The sequence below is a fragment of the Salmo trutta genome, chromosome 26 (assembly GCF_901001165.1).
Source record: "Salmo trutta chromosome 26, fSalTru1.1, whole genome shotgun sequence".
NCBI lineage: Eukaryota > Metazoa > Chordata > Actinopteri > Salmoniformes > Salmonidae > Salmo > Salmo trutta.
In genome coordinates this window covers 5,905,270-5,929,532 of record NC_042982.1, presented here as the reverse complement: position 1 = coordinate 5,929,532, position 24,263 = coordinate 5,905,270, and the positions used below count along the sequence as shown (strand labels likewise).

Genomic DNA, 24,263 nt, shown 5'->3' with positions numbered 1-24,263 from the left:
TAGATCATAATCAATAAGATTATTTGGACGGATCCTAGATCAGCAGTTCTACTCTGACATGCTTTGTGGATATGGGTCCTGGCAAGGAAAACAAAGCCAGTGAGATGTAAGGGGAAAGGTTGTGACAACTGGTCAAATAAAAGGATACTTCCTCTCCAAAGATGATCTGTCTGCATGTCTCCAGTGGCAGCTGGTAGTCTTTCTCCAGAACTGATAAGGGGAGAGGGGAGGAGTGAACGAGGCTGAGGATTGTAATGGTATACTAGCTATGAGGTTTTGCCTAGAAAAGTCATATCTGTTTCCCCCAAAAATTTGTCTCTTACTACTCTGCTCCCACCTACTGGCTTTTACTGGTACTGCTGTGTACGAATATTCCCCAGCAACACGCAATAGTGGTACCCTTCATTGCAGCAGTTTAAAGAGTTTTGCAACATGGTTTGACTAAATTAACATATCGCCTTATAACGACAACCTGAGTTCATTAAACCCCCTAAGGTTGATGTCCGCGGAAATCTAATTAGCGTAATAATAAAAAATCCCCATAGAAATCTGTCAGTTTAAGCTACAGATAAATGTTTTTGCATTGGATGCGTCTCAATCCACCACATTCGCCTATGTCGCACTTCCGCATCTGAGGAAAAAGGTGACAGAGCTAGAGCAGTGTTTGTCAGACCATGAGACATCCCCCCCAAAAAATCGTTCTTCTCACAAAATCTTCTGTAGCGTCCAAACGGTTTGCTCTGTGACCCCTACAAGCGTCTTGGGGCTCGTCTGAAGTCGGTACAGCCAATCTGACAACTTCCGTCTATAGCGTCCAAACAGTTTGGGCTGCACAATAATATGACTCTCACAAACACGCACATGGCGGTTGTTGTGCTCTAGGACGCCCGCAGGCCACACAAGATTCATCGTTTAGCTGTTGTTTCATGTCGTGAATCTGTTATTCAATGTGTTTGTATTCGTTTTCAATTTTTTCATTTTTAATATATTTTTGGGATACTTCAAGGGGTCTTAAAACCCCCCTCCGGATTAGACAGGGCTTAGACTCTTATGGGTTCATTAATGATCTAACCTGAGTTAACCAGCTTCATGAACTCCTTAGCATTCAGCTTGTCATCCTGCCAGGGAGAGAGAACAGGAGGTTAAGACTGTCTAAGGGAGACATTTATCTTCTATGATTGAGTTAGATTTAGAGATGAGAGAATTCCTACCGGCCCCGCCACCTCATCAAAGGTCTTCTGCACTCTCTTGCGATCCTCTGGCAAGACTGGTGGCATTGACATTACCTGTGAAGGACACGCACACGCACACACACACACACACACACACACACACACACAGACAGTTGGCTTGCTGAACTGGAGAGCAGGACTGCAGTAGAAGTAGGCTTCAGTAAGGTTTAACTCACCATGAGGAAGCCAGTGGAGCAGGTGAAGTCTTGGGTCCTGGAATACAAGGAGGAGCACCATCAGTGCTAGCATCATCAACAGCATCATCACCCCCCCCCCCCTCCTCTCCGTACCCCAGATTGTTGCCAGTCTTGGAGTAGATGCGGAGGAAGAATTCCGCAGGCTGGTTGGGACTGGAGGTGGAGGCCAGAATCACATAGTTTCCCGGGTCCAGCCTCACCTTCCTACACACAGCCCTACGGTGACCAAAGAAGAAGATAACATCTATGGGATAAAAATGAATGGAAGTATATATGGAGACCTTTTATGATTGTGTTTTTTGTGTTTTTCTTTGTGTGTTTCCTATACTCCTGCCTTGATTGTAGTATCAGTGTAATTGCGTGGTCTTGTTATGCAGGGCTCTCTTGAAAAAGAGACATTGGTCTCAATGGGACTCCTCTGCCTAAATAAAGGCTACAAAGAAAATCTAATAATAAATGTATTGACTGTTTTCATAAAAATGTGACATATTTGCAGTAAAGACTGGCTACTGATGTACCTGAGGGGTTGGTACTTCCCAGAGCGCCCCACAGGATGCTGGTTAGAGAAGAAACTCTGGACCAAACACAGGCTCTGGAGCTACGAGAGTGGGAGGGTAGAGGAGAGAGAAAAAGGCAGAGATGGGAAATATGGAGTAAAGGAGATGTGGAGAGAGAGAGAGGGAGCAGCGACCACAGTTGGTCGATTTAAAAGTGTAGTCTAACTAAAGTAAATAGTTGTCTTTTTCAAATACTTTATAATAAAATACTCACCTCTGGAGGAACCTGCAGAGACAGGAAAGACATCAGATTAACTGAAAATGTAGAACATTCACAGCACACACAATTGACAACACATTCTCTCTCTCTCTCACCCTGTAGATGTGGAAGGCGATGTGGAGAAAGTACATTTTATTCCTCTTTCTCCGGTCTTTCTGCAGTAGTTCCACCAGCACGGTGCACTGCTTTGCTTTCTTCTTCTGCTTCTCTGCCACCTTCTTCTCCTCCGGGGTCATCTCTATATCGCCATCATGCTCGGCAAGGACAAGCTGGAACTGGGGATTCTTCCAGAAAGATCCTACAATAGAGAGAGAGAAAGAGAGAGACACAGAGAGAGAGACACAGAGAGAGAGAGAGAGACAGAGGGATAGATAGATAACAGGGTAGAGACAGGTTTGATGAAAAGGAGAGGAGTAAATGAGTGGATGAATTTACAAACATTCTGCCACTGGAACGAGCTGTTCTCCCTGACCGTCTGGCAGACGGTATCGGAGCATGAGGTCTGATACCAGGCCGCCCACCAAAACTCAGGGAGCAGGCAAGGACGGCATTAATCAGAGAGGCAACAAAGAAACTGTCTCTGAGCCTGTTGGTATCAGACCTCATGCTCCGATACCGTCTGCCAGACGGTCAGGGAGAACAGCTCGTTCCAGTGGCAGGGTTATCTTTGGTCTCTTTGTTGCCTCTCTGATTAATGCCCTCCTTGCCTGGTCCGTGAGTTTTGGTGGGCAGCTCTCTCTTGGCGGGTTTGTTGTGGTGCCATATTCTTTCAATTTTTTTAATAATGGATTTAATGGTGTTCCGTGGGATGTTCAAAGTTTGATATTTTTTTATAACCCAACCCTGATCTGTACTTCTCCACAACTTTGTCCCTAACCTGTTTGGAGAGCTCCTTGGTCTTCATGGTGCCGCTTGCTTAGTGGTGGTGCCCCTTGCTTAGTGGTGGTGCAGACTCTGGGGCTTTTCAGAACAGGTGTATATATACTGAGATCATGTGACAGATCATGTAACACTTAAATAAAGTCCACCTGTGTACAATCTAACTAATTATGTCACTTCTGAAGGTAATTGGTTACACCAGAACTTATTTAGGGGCCTCATAGCAAAGGGGGTGAATACATATGCACGCACTACTTTCCGATTAGAATTATTTTGCAACAAGTAATTTTTTTCATTTCACTTCACCAATTTGGACTATTTTGTGTATGTCCATTACATGAAAACCAAATAAAGTCCATTCAAATTACAGGTTGTAATGCAACAAAATAGGAAAAACGCCAAGGGACGCAAGGCACTGTATATTTCTATTATGATTGGGAATACTTAGGAACAGATTTCCAAAATGGAGCTGATTTGCTGGAGTTTTTAGAGTCTTTTATGTCCAACTATAAAAAAATACAAATCACCCACTGGCCAAATTCGGCCCACGGGACAGACGCCAGTTGAGGAACCCTGATCTAGTTACACCACCTTCTCCCATAACACACTCTCTGTCATACACACGATAACACACTCCTCTGTTCTCTCATTCCCTTTGTTCCCTTGAGGACTCCTTAGTTCCACCTCTCCATCTCTACTACTATTTTCAGTCCTACCTTTGCTTCTCTTGCTCTTTTACAAGACCTGCTACTCTAATAAGATAGTAAGGGGCATTCTCATTGCATTCACAAAAAGTGAGTATGCAGAACACATGTACACAGCAAGCTCATGAACCCTCCCCACGTCTTACCATGAAGTGGAAGATGCCAGCATAGGATTCTGTCAGGCTCTGATTAGGTGGTACCACTTTGACAAAGAGATTGGGGTGCATGGTAAGGCAGGACAGGGCAGCCAGAAGCCAACAGTCACCTATTAGAAAAAGATAGAGAGGCAATATGCATGTTAGCAATTGTTATGATATGGGGTTTAGGTTAGTTTTAGCAAACAGTTAGGCAACACACTATCAGGTTGTCACTTCCACACTCCATCCTCAGGCAGCAGCACCAACCAGGTCAAGGGCATTGCTCTGCCAGGAAGCCTTTATAAGCACATCAACTGCAGGCAATTATGGTGATCGCCAGCTGGCAGAGCCTGAGTTACTGATAAATCAGGAAATCAGATTTTCCGTGTCCATTTAAATCCTTTGTAAATATACTTCATTATGGCCTGTCAGCTTGAAACTTTTTAGGGTCATCAACAACAATACCATGATGAACCATGTTAAGTTTGGCATTGACATCTTAAAATACACTGAGTGTACCAAGATTAGGAACACCTTCCTAATATTGAGTTTTCAGAACAGCCTGAATCCGTAGGGCATGGATTCTACGTGTCGAAAGTGTTCTACAGAGATGCTGGCCCATGTTGACTCCAACACTGGGTGAAAAGGGTCAGTATCAGGGGATATCTTTATCTATATATTCCTGGATATTTTGTCGTTTTTTTTTATTATTAGTTGCGTACTTGTTTGACAATTTTAATGCAATGCTAGGAGCTAGTAACATTTCGTTGCACCTGCTATAACACCTGCGGAACTGTGTACGCGACCGAAAACATTTTATTTGATGAATTAAAAACGTTGACCTACCAGCACCATCACCCACTGTCACAGGACACCAACACCCACTTAACCCCAAGGCGGCTCAACTGACCCTGTCCCTATGCTCAACTTACCCCATACCCGGAATAGGTTGTGGAAAGAGACCCCTTTTTTTGGAGACGCTATGTTTTCAAAACTGTTATGTTTACGTGAATTCTGATTATATCCAGGGATACACAACATCCTGAAATATATGTAGATATCTTTGTTAGAAAGAATACTCTATTTCCCTTGACATCGAGGGTGTGTCACAACCGGCCGTGATTGGGAGTCCCGTAGGGCGGCGCACAATTGGCCCAGAGTCATCCGGATTTGGCCGGTGTAGGCCGTCATTGTAAATGACAATTTGTTCTTAACTGACTTGCCTAATTAAATAAAGGTTAAATAAAATAAATAAAAAATGGTGATGCTGAAAATGGCTCAATTTACCCATCTCTCCCCTGCTTTTAATATCTAATAATTTCCTGAGAATTGAGGAACCTGTAGATTTCCCACACACTCTCTCTTTCACAAACACATGCATGCAGACGTGTGCACAAACATGCCTGTACACACACACGCATTCCTCTCTAACAGTAAACAGCTGCCCTGTGTGTCCATGTAGAGGAAAGAACCATGACCTCTCAAGCCCATCCCCAGGAGAATAGGTTTGGAGAAGTGAGGGCAATCTGGTTATACAGGAAAACTGGGAGTTGGAGTTAAGTGTCTACATGTTACTGAAATGATACCCCATCCTATGATGTTTAAAACATACACACACAGACACTTACCCAGCTGGCCCTGGCAGATATCGGTGGTACACGTCGTGTCCTCCACAAACACAGCATCGGTACTGATCTCCTGCAGAGAGAGAGAGACAAGGGGCAGAGTTCAAGACTACAGTTTACCACACAGCACATGTTGCTATTTAGTCTGAGGGAATGTGAAAGCAACACAACACGAATCTCCACATAACAGTTGACTGGATGATGACAAGGCAATGTTAATGACTTAAACTGCATCATACAGGTTGTTATCTCCTCATTCCATCTCTGTTCTGCTTTTAGAGATATCCTGCCCAGCTGTTTGGCTCAGACTCAGAGTCTGGAAGTTCTCTTTCTTTTCTCTCAACATGTTCTGTCAGTTCCCTCTCCTCTCTCAACATGCTCTGTCCGTTTTGTCAGTTCCCTCTCCTCTCTCAACATGCTCTGTCCGTTCTGTCAGTTCCCTCTCCTCTCTCAACATGCTCTGTCCGTTCTGTCAGTTCCCTCTCCTCTCTCAACATGCTCTGTCCGTTCTGTCAGTTCCCTCTCCTCTCTCAACATGCTCTGTCCGTTCTGTCAGTTCCCTCTCCTCTCTCAACATGCTCTGTCCGTTCTGTCAGTTCCCTCTCCTCTCTCAATATGCTCTGTCCGTTCTGTCAGTTCCCTCTCCTCTCTCAACATGCTCTGTCCGTTCTGTCAGTTCCATCTCTCCTCTCTGAACATGCTCTGTCCGTTCTGTCAGTTCCATCTCTCCTCTCTGAACATGCTCTGTCCGTTCTGTCAGTTCCCTCTCCTCTCTCAACATGCTCTGTCCGTTCTGTCAGTTCCCTCTCCTCTCTCAACATGCTCTGTCCGTTCTGTCAGTTCCCTCTCCTCTCTCAACATGCTCTGTCCGTTCTGTCAGTTCCCTCTCCTCTCTCAACATGCTCTGTCCGTTCTGTCAGTTCCCTCTCCTCTCTCAACATGCTCTGTCCGTTCTGTCAGTTCCCTCTCCTCTCTCAACATGCTCTGTCCGTTCTGTCAGTTCCCTCTCCTCTCTCAACATGCTCTGTCCGTTCTGTCAGTTCCCTCTCCTCTCTCAACATGCTCTGTCCGTTCTGTCAGTTCCCTCTCCTCTCTCAACATGCTCTGTCCGTTCTGTCAGTTCCATCTCTCCTCTCTGAACATGCTCTGTCCGTTCTGTCAGTTCCATCTCTCCTCTCTGAACATGCTCTGTCCGTTCTGTCAGTTCCCTCTCCTCTCTCAACATGCTCTGTCCGTTCTGTCAGTTCCCTCTCCTCTCTCAACATGCTCTGTCCGTTCTGTCAGTTCCCTCTCCTCTCTGAACATGCTCTGTCCGTTCTGTCAGTTCCCTCTCCTCTCTCAACATGCTCTGTCCGTTCTGTCAGTTCCCTCTCCTCTCTCAACATGCTCTGTCCGTTCTGTCAGTTCCCTCTCCTCTCTCAACATGCTCTGTCCGTTCTGTCAGTTCCCTCTCCTCTCTGAACATGCTCTGTCCGTTCTGTCAGTTCCCTCTCCTCTCTCAACATGCTCTGTCCGTTCTGTCAGTTCCCTCTCCTCTCTCAACATGCTCTGTCCGTTCTGTCAGTTCCATCTCTCCTCTCTGAACATGCTCTGTCCGTTCTGTCAGTTCCCTCTCCTCTCTCAACATGCTCTGTCCATTCTGTCAGTTCCCTCTCCTCTCTGAACATGCTCTGTCCGTTCTGTCAGTTCCCTCTCCTCTCTCAACATGCTCTGTCCGTTCTGTCAGTTCCCTCTCCTCTCTGAACATGCTCTGTCCGTTCTGTCAGTTCCCTCTCCTCTCTCAACATGCTCTGTCCGTTCTGTCAGTTCCCTCTCCTCTCTCAACATGCTCTGTCCGTTCTGTCAGTTCCCTCTCCTCTCTCAACATGCTCTGTCCGTTCTGTCAGTTCCCTCTCCTCTCTCAACATGCTCTGTCCGTTCTGTCAGTTCCCTCTCCTCTCTCAACATGCTCTGTCCGTTCTGTCAGTTCCATCTCTCCTCTCTGAACATGCTCTGTCCGTTCTGTCAGTTCCATCTCTCCTCTCTGAACATGCTCTGTCCGTTCTGTCAGTTCCCTCTCCTCTCTCAACATGCTCTGTCCGTTCTGTCAGTTCCATCTCTCCTCTCTGAACATGCTCTGTCCGTTCTGTCAGTTCCCTCTCCTCTCTCAACATGCTCTGTCCGTTCTGTCAGTTCCATCTCTCCTCTCTGAACATGCTCTGTCCGTTCTGTCAGTTCCCTCTCCTCTCTCAACATGCTCTGTCCGTTCTGTCAGTTCCCTCTCCTCTCTCAACATGCTCTGTCCGTTCTGTCAGTTCCATCTCTCCTCTCTGAACATGCTCCAGCAGATCAATGTATCTTCCTCAGAACTAGACCACACCTGACAGTGAGCAGCGTTGCCATGTTCGCAGTTTTCTAGCAAATTGGGCTACATTGAAAACTATGTCGTGGGTGAAAATGTTGCGGGTTTTGGGCCATTCTAAATACCTTACGAAAAATGATTGCGGTCAGAGTGCAGTATAACTTCAGTATGCTGTAAATACTGTGCAGTATAACTGCAGTATGCTGCAAATACTGCGTCTAAAATAACGTTTTACTGCAGTAATTTTGCAGTTTAGAGTGCGGTATAAAGGCAGTACACTGCAGTTATTCTACAATTACTGCGTCCAAAATACCACCGTCGACTGTAGTTACTGCACTTTTACTGCAGTTTCAAAACGGCTATCTTTTTTTGTAAGGGCTGCGGCTGCCATCGCATGAATCTTTTTTTATGATCTATTAATTTGACTGTGATCTGCTGCTAACTATCAGGCAGTGAGGCTGTTGCTGAGTGTGTGGTGGTGGGGAGGGAGCTTCATATACAGTCATTGGAAGGGAGGGGCAGGCCGGAGGGGTGTGTGTATGTTGTACTCTTGAGCAGCTGAGTCACGTCATGACAGGCGATGTGAAATTTAACAACGAACAGCGCTAGATAGCTACATACTTCTCTCTCAAAAGTATTATTGGTCTCATTCTTTGCAACCTAACCACCCCCAGTCCTACCAATCATTACAGCCAACACAGCAAGGGAGAGAAACTGATCATGAATAATCCAACAGTTTCAGAGGGAGTCGAACAATGTGCTTTCTCTCTGGTTATGTAGCTAGCTAGCTAACATTGGCCAGAAAGCTGAAGCCAGATGAGAGAGAGAGGACGATGCGCAGTGGCGCAGAGGTGAGGCCAGAAGAACAGATTTCACACGCTAGTTTACTGGCTAGACATGATTCTACTGTCCGAATGCCAGGTAAATTGGGCAAAATATGGGAGAAAATATTGCAAAGACTGGGAAAGAGAACAGGTATAACGGAATGGATAAAGTGCATCCCAGGAGATGACAAAAGCATACTGTAGGCATTGCAAATCAGAAATGTGTGTCCACGACGCCGATCTTATTTCTCATGCACAAACGGAGAAACAAGAGAAATGCTGCACCATTTTTTTTAATGCAAGACCATTGTTTGACACAGGAACTATACTGAACAAACATATAAACGCAACAATTTCAACTATTTTACTGAGTTACAGTTCATATAATTAAATCATGCAAATAAATAAATTCATTAGGCTTTAATAATCTATGGATTTCACTACTGGCAGGGGTGGGCCATGGGTGGGCCTGGGAGGGCATAGGCCCACCCACTTGGGAGCAAGGCCCACCTACTGGGGAGTCAGACCCAGCCAATCAGAATTAGTTTTTCCCCATAAAAGGGCTTTATTCCAGAAAGAATGTCCTCCTCAGTTTCATCAGCGGTCCAAGTGGCTGGTCTCAGATGATGAAGAAGCCAGATGTGGAGGTCCTGGACTGGCGTGGTAACACGTGGTCTGCAGTTGTGAGGTCGGTTGGACGTACTGCCAAATTCTCTAAAACGACGTTGGAGACAGCTAATGATAGAGAAATTAACATTCAATTCCCTGGCAACAGCTCTGGTGGATGTTCCTGCAGTCAGCATGCCAATTGCACGCTCCCTCAAAACTAAATTACTAGCAAGAAACTTTCCACAGACATCTGTGGCATTGTGTTGCGTGACAAAACTGCACATTTTAGAGTGTCCTTTTATTGTCCCCAGCACAAGGTGCACCTGTGTAATGATCACACTGTTTAATCAGCTTCTTGATATGCCACACCTGTCATGTGGATGGATTATATTGGCAAAGGAGAAATGCTCACCAACAGGGATATAAACAAATTTGTCCAGAAAATGAGAGAAATAAGCTTTTTGTGCGTATGAACAAGTTCTGGGATCTTTTATTTCACCTCATGAAACATGGGACCAACACTTTACATGTTGCGTTTATATTTTTGTTCAGTATATATTTGTAAGAGAGAATAACACAGTTAAACGATCAGAGTTACAGATGGCTGCACATATTGCATGCCACTCCAGCATTGCAACTGTAGATCACCTGAGATGTGCTGTTGAAGACATTGCAAAGAAAGGAATCAATATCCACAAAACAAAATGCACAGTGCTCATAAATGCAGTGCTCATAAATGCAATTTTGAGTCTCATATGGTTGTTCAGTCATCTTAAATAAAACTGTGAAGGACCTCGGCGTTACTCTGGACCCTGATCTCTCTTTTGACGAACATATAAAGAATATTTCAAGGACAGGTTTTTTTTCCATCTTCGTAACATTGCAAAAATCAGAAACTTTCTGTCCAAAAATGATGCAGAAAAATTAATCCATGCTTTTGTCACTTCTAGATTAGACTACTGCAATGCTCTACTTTCTGGCTACCCGGATAAAGCACTAAATACACTTCAGTTAGTGCTAAACACGGCTGCTAGAATCTTGACTAGAACCAAAAAATAAGATCATATTACTCCAGTGCTAGCCTCTACACTGGCTTCCTTAAACACAGGCCTCCTTACTGTCCCTAGAAGCTCTAAGCAAACAGCTGGAGGCAGGGCTTTCTCCTATAGAGCTCCAATTTTATGGAATGGTCTGCCTATCCATGTGAGAGACGCAGACTCGGTCTCGACCTTTAAGTCTTTATTGAAGACTCATCTCTTAAGTAGGTCCTAGGATTGAGTGTAGTCTGGCCCAGGGGTGTGAAGGTGAACCGAAAGGCACTGGAGCGACAAACCGCCCTTGCTGTCTGCCTGGCCGGTTCCCCTCTCTCCACTGGGATTCTCTGCCTCTAACCCTATTACAGGCGCTGAGTCACTGGCTTACTGGTGCTCTTCCATGCGTGACTTGAGCGGGTTGAGTCACTGACGTGATCTTCCTGTCCAGGTTGGCACCCCCCTCGGGTTTGTGCCATAGAGGAGATCTTCGTGGGCTATACTCGGCCTTGTCTCAGGATGGTAAGTTGGTGGTTGAAGGTATCCCTCTAGTGGTGTGGGGGCTGTGATTTGGCAAAGTGGGTGCGGTTATATCCTGCCTGTTTGGCCCTGTCTGGGGATATCATCGGACAGGGCCACAGTGTCTTCCATCCGCTCCTGTCTCAGCCTCCAGTATTTATGCTGCAATAGTTTGTGTGTCGGGGGGCTAGGGTCAGTCTGTTATATCTTGAGTATTTCTCCTGTCTCATCCGGTGTTCTGTGTGAATTTAAATATGCCCCCTCAAATTATCTCTCTCTTTTCTCTCTTTCTCCCTCTCTGCTCTCTGAGGACCTGAGCCCTAGGAACATGCCTCAGGACTACCTGGCCTGATGACTCCTTGCTGTCCACAGTCCACCTGGTCATGCTGCTGCTCCAGTTTCAACTGTTTTGCCTGCAGCTATGGAACCTGTTCTGTTCACTGGACATGCTACCTTGTCCCGGACCCGCTGTTTTGGACTCTCTCTCTCTACCGCACCTGCTGTCTCTAACTCTGAATGATCGACTATGAAAAGCCAACTGACATTTACTCCTGAGGTGCTGTGCTGTTGCACCCTCTACAACCACTGTGATTATTATTATCTGACCTTGCAGGTCATCTATGAATGTTTGAACATCTTGGCCATGTACTGTTATAATCTCCACCCGGTCCAGCCAGAAGAGGACTGACCACCCCTCAGAGCCTGGTTCCTCTCTAGGTTTCTTCCTAGGTTCTGGCCTTTCTAGGGAGTTTTTTCTAGCCACCGTGATTTTACATCTGCATTGCTTGCCGTTTGGGGTTTTATGTACAGCACTTTGTGACATCGGCTGATGTAAAAAGGGCTTTATAAATACATTTCATTGATTGATCATAGCAAAGGGTCTGAATACTTATTTACATAAGGTATTTCTGTTTTATAAATTTGCTAACATTTCTAAAAACCTGTTTTTGCTTTGTCGTTATGGGGTATTGTATGTAGATTGGATTAAATTAATGTTTTTCCTCATCAAGGGGTCTGAATACTTTCCGAATGCACTGTATGGTGTCACAGACATATACATGGTTCTCCAATGCCACCCAGCGACTCTCAAAATATGAAGACATGTATACCCCCATCAATGTTAGTGAAGCCCTCTGAAGATATTGCAACTCTGACACCAGATGGCTTGCAATCAGTGAGTGCGTCAATCAGGTACCGTCAATGTATGATGAGCTGAAACTGCACTTTCAGATCACCAAAGACAATGAGAGAAACTGTGCTGCAGAGCTACTTTACCTGTAAAGTCTCATTACCACTGACCCAGCCAACCTTGTGTACCTGAGGTTTCTGCGTCCAATCGTGGGAGCGTTGCACAGGATCAACAAACTTTTCCAGCTCGATTCAGCCAATCCAGGAAAACTAATATCTGATCTAATGACCTTCTACTGCCCTCTTGTGGAGCGAGTCATGACGCAACAAGAATACCACACCTGGAGTGAACTCATGGAATTAGACTTAACAGATGAGCATCGCCTGCCGCTCGAGGCTGTGGACTTCGGAGTTCAGTTCCACCAGAGGAATAGACCCAGAAATGGTACAGGACATGAAAACCCAGTGCATAGACCACATTGTTGTTCTGATAAGGGAGATCAAGAAGAGACTTCTGGGATAACGTCAAACAACTGGAGGCACTCGAGTCTCTCTCATCCTGAGCATTGTGCTCAATGGCGTCAAGCCACGTCTAGATGCGCTCTCCTTCTTCCCTCTCTTCAAAAGGAGATCCTGGAAAGGCTGACCAACAGTGGAGTGACGAACACTCAATAATAGACCAACAAAGAAGGCAGTAAAATAGAAGGGTTAGGCTAGAGGTTAGGTTAGACACACTGATGCTGCGGGGGAGAAAGATTTACAGGAACTTGGACATTTTGCTCTCTCCGTGCTTTCTTTGCCATTCAGTAATGCTGCTGTTGAACGTGGCTTCTCCCAGATGGCATTGATAAAAAAAACAAGCTGAGAAACAGAATGCAGGAAAGATGCCTTGAGAACATCAAGAGAGTCTGAGCCCACATGCAAAGGAACGTCAGCAAGGATGCTCTCATTGTTCACCGCTGACATCTACTCAGCACAACAGGCTGAGGTAAACGGGGACAACCCTCTTATCTAAAAGAAGAGAGGAAACAGACTGTAAATAGTTACATTTGATGTGAATAGTTTGGATCGGTGGAACAAAGAGGAACAGACAGAGTGGCAGTTCACAGCAGGAGGAGAGTGCTCTGGATACGGGCAGGGAGTTTGCTGAACACAAGAAAAAAGCAGGGTGAGCAACTTTTATAAGCGTTATTTCCGTGTCTACACACAGAGACACTTTCTTCAGTCATCTGTAAAGTCTCATTACCCCTGTTTCTCAAACTCATCCCTCATTATCTCTCTGTCTGTTGCTCTACTCTCTGTAGAGCAACATATGGGGAATGGCAGCAGCAACTTGTGTGGGGATCACCCCATCCTCTATGGAGGGCTACTATCAAACCAGCACTGCTGTTTTGGTGAGTACTCATCTCTAAATCCATGACAGACTATCAAAGTATAGTAGTGATTGATTGATTGATTGATTGATTGATTAATAGTAGAATACACTATCTTGATGTACTGGACTCATGATGGATCTCCTCTCGTTTTTCTTTCCATCGTGCTCCAGAGAGAGGATGGATTACTGGGACATCAGGCTGCAAACACACATTAATTGACATTTATTATGAAATAAAAGAAGCCAAAAAGCAAACTGTTGGGGCTTTTAGATTTGTATACTCCCGTTTAAAGGAATACGATTATTTTAGAGCAATGGGACTTGTATTAACACTATTTCACAATGATTAACATTGTGTTAACAGCATTTCAGAAGAATGTTTTCTGAAAAAACATACCTCTTATTAACCATTCACTATGAATCACTTCTATAGTTCAGATTAAATAATTTGGTGGGATGAAAGGGAAAGGGAGAAATGCAAAGAACAAGGTAAAGCAAATTGACCATAAGTATTTAGATTGTCATTATGAAGACACCTATTGGATAAATGTGAGAACTCCTCTCTTGCTGCTGGAAAACAAATTTGGGCTATTTTTCAGCCCTTGTGGGCGGGTTTTGAGTGGTCATTGGACTAGAAATGTTTACTTAACCTGGCAACACAGACAGTGAGTCAGTTCAGGTGTAACCTACATCTGTCCAAGAGCAACACCCAACTTTGAACTCTGCCTTGAACTACCTAGACTTACTCATATCCTCAAATGCAATTAATAATGTCAACATAAAAATTATAACATAGGCTACAGATATCCATAAAATGAGCATGACTATCACGAGTAAGAAGCTGGACTATTGCAATATAGAAGTACGTTTTTGAGCGTGACTATATGACTGGCTATCATGTAAACACCGATAGGACGGTAGCCTACCTTGGGTCGCAGCCACTTGATCTCCTTTTTGGGGTCTGGGTCGGTAGGCATACCGATGGAGCTCTGGTCCGGGGTGAAGGTTGGGTCAGAGAACAGTGAACCGGATTAAACGCAAGAATCTATGAGAGCTACATAGTCCTGGTCCCAAAATTTTACCGGGTTGGCAATAGATCCAGGTGTGACCTGCCGAGTCTCCATTTGCAATGGTAAAATTGAGATGAATTTGAAAAAAATAGGCCTAGCAAATAAAATCAGATTGAACCAACATTCCTATCTCGATTTGTTAGTCTAAACTCCATTTTGGGGAATTGTGCAACAAACAAATCCAGTTCTTAAATACACGCATAGGCCTACCCACCCACTTACTCAAACCATCTGGGAGAGGTATGCAGAGCCTCCGGGAAGTTAGTCAGCTGGAGTCGGGGTAATGACATGCTACCAGGATCTTACTTTGAACTCAATTGTTTATCGTCCATTTGCATCATTTCCCGTGGTTAGTTAATCCCATGTCGATTAAATGTGTGATGGCCTATAACCGCTGTTTATTAAAACGTCAAGGTATTGCTTTCTCACACACACATTTTCCTCTTCTTCCTTATACATTATTTCACAATTCTTCTTCCACACATTGCCTATATTTAGTTAAAACGGTCCTCTCCATCAAGCCAGTCATGTGGGGTCTCTGATGTGAGCGCCTTTTCGCAGTGCCCGACTGCAATCGATAGTAGGCTACTAAATGTTGTCACTATAGAGGGCAGTCTGTCTCCCGTCTAGATGGCGAAAGGGAAGTGGAGTTGAGGCCCATAAAAGTTTGAAGCAGTACAAAATGCCAAGAGACAACAAAGCGGGAAAAGTGATATAATCCGCAAATGTTACTAGCCTAAAATGGAAAAGGAGAGATATATGCCTACGAATAAATCTAGACCGTTTTTTTCTTTCCATATATTACTATGGCCTATGTTCATCTATAGGCCTACATGCAGGAACTGATCATGTAGCCTATAGCATCATTCAGTACCTCACCGGTGGGTTGGGGGGGTGAATGCATGGAGCAGGTGATGGAGGGCTTAGTGGGCCATTTTAAGAGGAAGGAACTGTAGAAAAATGGGGAAGGGGGAGGATGAAAGGAGAAGAGGGACACATTTAGTAAGGGTAAAATAACGGTTCAAATTCAGATGTTGAATTTCAGATGACTCAATACAGTGCAATACCTGTAAAGCTTTCTCGTCGGGTTGAATGTATACAGCCCATGTGTTGTATTTGTTTTTTTATTGGAAAGAGAAACACAGAGGAGTACCCCATCCTGGTACATGTGTATTGTGTCTGCTGGGCCCAACCTGGGCTAGACCACTGCTGTCACACTAACTCACCTCATACAGAAAACTCAGTCAGCTGAACCAGAATAGGCTCTATGCATTATACTGCCTTCCACACTCTATTTTACTTCCTACCGGGTTGCTGACTTGTTTTTATAATTAGCTTACTAGCTCGATAACTGTCGTCGATGCATTTCTGACTGAAATTTTTTGCAATGACTACGTTTAAATTACAGCCCCGCGAAGGAGGTGCTAATGAGCAGTGCCTCTGTATTCAGTTTCTTCAAAATGTAATGGTATTATGAGCTTCCATAGTTTCCCGGTCGATGTAGAACTCAGAAAAGGGTGGTTGGTGGCAGTGTGTTGTGACAAATTTACGGTCACCAAACACACCAAGGTGTGTAGTACACATTTCATCGAGAGTGACTTTGTTGAGGGAAAAAGACAATACCTAAAAAGAGGTGTTGTTCCTACAGTCTTCCCGTGGAACTGGCACATTCAAAAGAGACCTGGTGTTTGGGAAAGAAGACTGAAACCTCCTGCCCCGACTGAGGAGGACGAAGTACAAGGTGTGCTTCCTACGGACTGTGCCGTCTCTTGATCCAGTCCAGACACATGATTACTGTGCAGTCCCTGAACCCGCAGCCCTGGACATGGCCCTAATGGCAAAGCATGAGCATATAAAAGAAATTGAGGAGCTTTGAGCTAAGTTGGAGAAACTGTTCGCCCAACAAGGCTTTGGTCTACAGCGATTTTCTGGTTCTGACAAGGATATACGTTTTTACACACAGTAATGATTTATTATTATCCAGCATTACTATTGTTTATTATTTACTATTATTATATTATTATTATTATTATTCCGAAGTCCATCTTACCTTTAAGAACATGTTCATTGTTATTTAGGGGTGGCAAGTAGTCTAGTGGTTAGAGTGTTGGGCCAGTGTCACGTCTTCCGCCGAAGTCAGTTCCTCTCCTTGTTCGGGAGGCGTTCAGCGGTCGACGTCACCGGTCTTCTAGCCATTGCCGATCCACCTTTCATTTTCCATTTGTTTTGTCTTGTTTTCCCACACACCTGGTTTACATTCCCTCATTACTTGTCATGTATATAACCCTCTGTTCCCCCCATGTCTGTGTGTGAAATTGTTTATTGTCAGGTTGGCACACTTCCGGCTGGTTTGCGCCGGGTTTCGTTTTGTACCCGTGCTTTGTGGCAGCCGGTACTTTGTACTTGGTTGTTGTACTTTGTGCTGCCTCACTTGTTCTTTGTGCATTTATTTTTGTGACGCGGTTGCGTTCTGTTCAAATAATAACAGTAAAGTGCTTTGTCCACTCATCTCTGCTCTCCTGCGCCTGACTTCCATGCACCAGCTACACCCACTGTTTGACAGCCAGTAACCGGAAGGTTGCTGGATCGAATCCCCGAGCTGACAAGGTAAAAAAAATCTGTCATTCTGCCCCTGAACAACGCAGTTAACCTACTGTTCCCTGGTAGGCCGTCATTGTAAATAAGAATTTGTTCTTAACTGAATTGCCTAGTTAAATAAAGGTAAAATAATAAATGTAAAACTAGGCTAGCATAAGTAGGCACATTGAATGTATATTGTCTTTAGATTAGTTTTCAGTTAACCCCCAAAAATGCTCCCAGGTCGTTTCTGCAAATAAGATTTGGGTCTTAGTCCACTTCCCAGGTAAATATTTTGGAAACAAATTCAATGCTGTGAATTACAGTACAAATTGCAGTAACAAGAAAAACAGGCTAAAATAGCAGCTAGGTCATGTCTAGTGCTACTTGATGCTTAGAGAAGATGGGCAACAATAGTAATGAGCTTTTTTGGTATTCAAATACTCTGCATCCGTCTTTAGAGTTGCAAGCTACACCCACCTGATGGCCTTCTGGCACTTGATTGAGCGGGCAGCAGAGACCAAGTTAATAAAAGTCACAAGCACCAATCCATCTGAAACAAGTGTTACTGGAAGAAAACCAGTAAGGGACAACTTCATTAAATACAGTACTTAATAGAGAATATTATTTGATCTTACTGTAATTGTTAAACATTGTTTACTTTTTGTGTTATGGTGTAACTAGGGTCGTATGAACGGGACCAAGGCGCAGCGTGTAAAGTGCTCATATTTCTTTTAATGACGACACTTGAACAAAAATAACAAAAACGACAGCCAACAGTTCCGTCAGGTACATGAACAAAACAGAAAACAACTACCCACAAAACCCAAAGGAAAAACAGGCTGCCTAAGTATGGATCCTAATCAGAGACAACAATAGACAGCTGCCTCTGGTTAGGAACCATACTCGGCCCAACACAAAGAAATACAAAACATAGAAACTGAACATAGAAATACAAAAACAGACAAACACCCCCTGACCTACTCTACCATAGAAAATAACAACTTACTATGGTCAGGACGGGACGTATGGACTGAATTTAAGGACTAGATTGTACTAAAACGGTTTTCTTTATGTTCAGACACTGCCATCAATCGACGAGTTCTTCTTGTTTATGACTCATCTGTCGCTGGGTCTGAAGCAGAAGGATTTGGCCCATCGGTTCAGCCTCCACCAATCGACAGTGAGACGGATTATGATCTCTTGGGCCAACTTCCTCTACTGTCTGCTTGGATCAACACGGATATGGGTCCCCAAGGAAACCATCAAAGCCCACCTGAGTTCAAGGACTATCCAGACACCCAGGTAGTGATCGACTGCACTGAACTCCGCTGCCAGACACCATCTTCACTACTACTGCAGAGGGAGGTGTTTTCTTCCTATAAGTCACACTGTACCTTTAAGGGCATGTTGGGAATGTCACCACATGGAGCTGTCACTTGTGTCATCGTTGTATGCTGGATCTGTGAGTGACAAGGAGATCTTCAAGCAGTCTGGAATAATTTCCTTACTCACCCCGGACATGGCCATTAAAAATCAATCAATTATTATTGGTCACATACAGTACACATGGTTAGCAGATGTTAATGTGAGTGTAGTGAAAGGCTTGTGCTTCTAGTTCCGGCAGGACAGTAATATCTAAAAAGTAATCTAACAAATTCACAACGACTAACTTATACACACACAAATGTAAAGGGATGAATAAGAATACGTACATATAAATCTATGGATGAGCGATGGCCGTGTGGTGGATAAGGGCTTTTTCATAGATGACATTGTTCCGTGCAAGGTCAACAGGCCAGCCTTTCTGTCAAGACGCACACGGATGCCAGCGCATGAGGTTAGGGAGACCCAATCCATTGCCAGGCTGAGAGGGCATGTTGAAAGAATGATCCGCAGAGTAAAGGAACACAAGCTGTTTGACACAGTAATCCCCCCTGACCATCTCATGCAGCATCAACCAATTATTTGCAGTGGCGTGTCTGTTGGTCAACTATCAAAATGAACCGTTGCTCATAGCATGGGCCAAGCCAGTGTAAATGTACATGTGTTTATTTGCTAGCAGCAAAATAATAATGTGTTTATCTATGACATGTATTAGTCATTTCTGTTGCAGTGAATATCAGTTTGTGTGGAGCTTGTATTGACTTTAATTAGGCAATGAGTTTAGGGGTGGGGGAAAGAAATCAAGTAAACACAGAATACAATGAATACAATGTTAGAGATGTGTAATTGAGTAACTGAACTGTTGAACATTTGCTGAAATACATTTTTTTAAACAAATCTATTATACTGTAGTTTTCTTCACAATAACATCAATACTTATTTTTCATGATACCACTAAACTTGGCACCCATGCAGGGGATCCATTCAGGGGCGAGATAAGACGCTTCTGCAGGTAGTGGTAAAAAGAAAAGTGGTCAACCTTCTCTCTTATAGTTTTTGAAACCTGTAGATCTTTATATATCCTTTCAACTAGGATGTCCTCCTGTGCACAGATGACAAAAGTCACACCAGCTACAACCTGGGAGAAGGATTTGGCCTTTGCACCTGCCAGTAGTAAGCATGAGATCTCTTCAATTTCAGCTCTCCATTCCATATCTTCAGGTAAGAGCAGTCAACATAACTTGGTACATTTGGGCACTTGACCTCTAAGAGTCCAAAGTGTGGTCTCACACTGGGATCAAATGTGATGCCATCTGGAGAGGATCCTAACCACGGGGCATCAGGGTGCACTACGAAGCCACACGGAAAGAAGTTCACATTCTTCAGTGTGCAGTACTCCTGTACAGCCACTGGCTCCATGGCCCCCTCTTCATCTCCATGGTCTGCATACCAGATCCCTTGAACATTCGCTCAGCTAGGAGGTCAGCTGAGGTCCCTCCCCGGACATGGCAAACCTCTCAAACGAGAGGATGTTATTCTCATTTTCCTGAGCTGATGCCATTCTGGGTTGCTGCTCTGCTCCCTTGTAGCAAACTCGACTTAGTGTGACATCTCGTAGGTTGTCTCGAATGCCTTGACGTGGAACTGCTGCTGATGGCTAAGGACGTAAGTACACTGGGAAGACTGAAGCCTGTTGCCATCTAATGGAAGTATTGGTGGAGAAGGGGCATCGGCAATCTTCACAATTTCTTTGGCTGTGGAAGTTGATAGGACAGCACACTGCCAGCTTGTACTGGCCCAAAGGCGGACTCCACCAGGGGCATGTCGGCTGACATTTCCATTGTTGTCACAAGAGGGGCAGTAAGTTGAGTAAAGTTGGCATATGTTTCTGAGATGTGGAGAAGGTCCATGTCAGGCATGTATCTGTTGAGTGCTTTGTAGAGAGAACTTCTGCAAAACATTTTAAAACCTTAACATCAGGTTGGAGAGATTACTATGACAAAGACTCATGTAACTTTTCCAGAAACAGCACAAGCCCGAAAGTTCAAATAAAATTGATTAAAATATAGAGATTTATAGATTATTATATATTTCCCAAATGATATATAGCCCTGTGTTAAGCCATTAATCAACATAGATGGTCTATTTGTCATGTATGATGAGGGAGAAGTGGGACTCTGTTGTTTTTTAACAATTTTTTGAAAAACGTCCAAAATGACCATTACCACCACGAATTTCACATGCTCAAAAATACTGCAAAAATGCATAATTGACTGGCCCGATGAACTCGGGATGGCCTGGCAGTGACTGTGGTTCCTCTCCATCGCTCGTTGTGGTGTTTTCATCATTTCCATTTGGTGATGTTTTTCACTATTGAATCATATTGCAAATGTAGCATATGTTGCAATTTGTTGCAATATTTTTCAATGGGCATTTACCATCACCAATTCGACATGCTCAAAAATACTGCAGAAATGCATAATTGACTGGCCCGATGAACTCGGGATGGCCGTGCAGTGACTGTGGTTCCTCTCCATCGCTCGTCACCCAGCAAGTCAGCATCCATCTGTCAATTAGATGTCATTCTGACACCAAACTGATACCATCTGACACCAAATCCACTTTTTCCAACTCGTTTAGAAGCCAACTATCACATATATCAGAGCAGGCCCATAATTCACAGCGCCTTCAGTTTTAACCATAAAAAACATAAAACACATAGTTACGTTCTAGCTGCGGGTCCAGCTCTGACATCATGTGTAGACCTATGTGAGGCGACCCCGAATCCCAAGTTTCGGCTCGATAGGTCATTCGGTGCCCGAGCAATGACCTTAATTGGTGCTGAAAATCCACTTTTTCAGTGCGTTGCTACGGGGTCCTTGAATGAGCTATCGGACAGAAACGTTGGGGTCCGTCTCTATGGGCCGAGGCGGTTTCAATGCACCTAGTCTTGCGACTCTGGGACATTTCTAAACGTCACCATTTTCGTGACGGTAAAAATGAATTGAACATATTGCAAATGTACGAGACTGTTTCTCGGTCTGAGAACCTTCTAGAGCCACATAACTCACCGTGCACTATCGACTTGAGCTCTAGAACAGGTTTCTAAAGTTTCAGAGCTCTAGGTCTGACGGTTCTTTGATCGTTCGAACAAAGGTAACTGTTGCAGGCACAGTATGTCTCTTAGCCCCACACTGTGTCACTATGTCCTATCTGTGTGTGTGTGTGTGTTAGTTTTTTGCAAATCTGATGGGATAAATGACTGATTTACAGTTCATGAGGGTTACCTAGTCACACATATGAAGTTTTGGAAAGATGACTTTTTTAACCCTTCAAAACAGCTACTGTGACCCCAATTTAAGGCACTTCCGGTTGGCACAGGAAGCTTAGAATCAACACACGTTGTCATTGGGGTAGGCTTTCACAGAATCCTGAGTGTTAAGTCTTTACGTTAAGAATTGACTGACTTACACAGGGTTGAATTCAGTGATTTGCACAATCTGCACTCTGTCACCATCCTTGCTGTGTGTGTGTGTGTGTGTGTGTGTGTGTGTGTGTGTGTGTGTGTGTGTGTGTGTGTGTGAGAGAGAGAGCTTTTCTTTGACATCTGTTTGGAGAAATGACTGATTTACAGTTCATGAGGGTTGCCTAATCACACATATGAAGTGGAAATATCTGACCTTTTTAACCCTTCGAAACAGCCCCTATGACACAATTTTAATGCACTTTTGGTTGACACAGGAAGCTGAAAGTGAACACATATCATCCTTGGGTTAGGCTCTTATAGAATATTGAGTTTTAAGTCTTTACGTTAAGAACTGACTGATTTACAGAGGGTTGAACTAGTGTGTGTTGTTTCAGAAAATCACAGAAAATCACAGAAGTCTCACAAAGCTCCGAAACCCACCTTAACGGATTCATCTGAACACGCTGCAACTGGATCTGTAACTTTTTTGGAAAAAACCCTCATGTTTTTGAATATCACCAATTTGACATTGTACGATTTCTCTTAAATGACGATAGATAAATGTCTGGTTATTTTTTCCTGACACCATAGATTCATGTACTTTGACGTCAAATTAGCGCTCTATTTTAATTTTTGACTTTTAATCCCAGAAAAATAGCCTTAACTCAAAAGGCGTTGAGGCCTTGGCTCGATCTTGTTCGGGGCCAACTGCCCATTATGCCAAACCAATGCTCACCAAGTTTTGTCTTCGAAGTCTTTTCCGTTTAGGAGAAAAGGCCACGTCGTGATTGGTGATGTTTGTTACATTTGCAATATGATTCCATGTGCCCTCCATTCGCCCTCCTGTGGTATAATCCGAGACAGGTGAGAAATTACCAAAATTTGAAAATTGTATAAAACGGAAACCGAATGTCCGAGAGACTCCGTTCGATGACTTCCCGGAAGATCCGGCCCCGGTGCACGGCCCGACGCGAGATTTACAAACGTTTGCGGACGTCTAGTAAGGGACCGTACATTTGCAATATGGACTTCCTCACTAATCATACAGCAAATGCCGAAATGTTCCTTTCATGTATGTAATGGAACACAGCTACATCTCTCGTGAATGCGCGCAATTGAGGCCATGTCTTTTCCTGAGTGAACAACTTCCAACTTCCTTTGTTCGCTCTCTGTTCACCATAGAAGCCTCAAACAACTTTCTAAAGACTGTTGACATCTAGTGGAAGCATTAGGAAGTGCAAAATGAACCCTAAGTCACTGTGTACTGAATAGGCCCAGTCTTGAAAAACTACAAACCACTTCCTGGTTGGATTTTTTCTCAGATTTTTGCCTGCCATATGAGTTCTGTTATACTCACAGACATCATTCAAACAGTTTTAGAAACTTCAGAGTGCTTTCTATCCAAATCTACTAATAATATGCATATCCTATGTTCTGAGCCCGAGTAGTAGGCAGTTTAATTTGGGCACGTCATTCATCCGAATTTTCAAATACTGCCCCCTGTCACAAAGGTTTTAATGGATATTGATAGACTCACAAGTGTTCTTGGCTTGTGCCAACGCTGTTCTGTGTCTGTGCAGCTGTGAACTGGTGGTGCAGCAGGAATGTTTAGCTGAGAGTAGTGCACTGTCTGGTAAAGAAGGGCCACCAGATGATTGCACATAGCACTTCCTGCAACACAGCAGCAGTGGCTTTGGACCTATCACTGGTACGGAGTGCTTTAACACCATCTGTGAAGTGAAGATCCGTGTTATGAATGACTGAAGTGAGAAACAAGAATGATGCGGCCCATAAATAACAATAAACATAGTAGTGTCGAGTCTTCTTAACTAGGGGCTCATTTAACTATACAGGAATATATTGTGTCTCAGTAACACAATGACCGCATCAACAGATCTTTACCAAATAACCTGTTAAGTGGGCAATTCTAAATTGGGATTGGGACCCAACATTAATATCTATCTATTGATAAGATTAAACGTTGACTCTGTCTCCAACACATTTTCACCATGATGAGAGTGTCCCACAGGAGATGTTCAACAAGGTCCCTAGTAGCCATCTTTAACCTTTCCCTACTCTCATGTCAATATATCTTTGTTAGATACCGTGTAGAAAACATGAACATCAATTATTTTTAGCTTGCAAATAAAGCTAGCAAGCATAAACTTTAAGCACGCTAACGAAAATACACACATTCTCAAGTAGATTCTGTCAACGTTACATACTTTTACAAAGTAACTAGCTAGCTACAGTTACTAGTTAAATTAGCTAGCTAGCTAGCTAGCTAGCTAAAATGATTGTAGCTAGCTAACGTTACATCTGTCACTGACTTGCTACGCACCTTCATAGTTGTCTATGTAGCTTCCTATATACATCTTGAACCCCT

The 24,263-nt window shown here is 43.8% G+C and overlaps 1 long non-coding RNA gene and 1 pseudogene across 1 annotated transcript; one reads left to right on the top strand and one right to left on the bottom strand.

Moving 5' to 3' along the window:
• Positions 1-14,592, bottom strand: LOC115162779 (calpain-A-like; annotated as a pseudogene).
• LOC115162963 (uncharacterized) lies at positions 12,447-13,633 on the top strand. The gene is made up of 3 exons (XR_003869668.1): positions 12,447-13,171; positions 13,308-13,397; positions 13,550-13,633. It is a non-coding gene; the product is annotated as an uncharacterized LOC115162963 (long non-coding RNA).
• Positions 14,593-24,263: the final 9,671 nt, after the last annotated feature.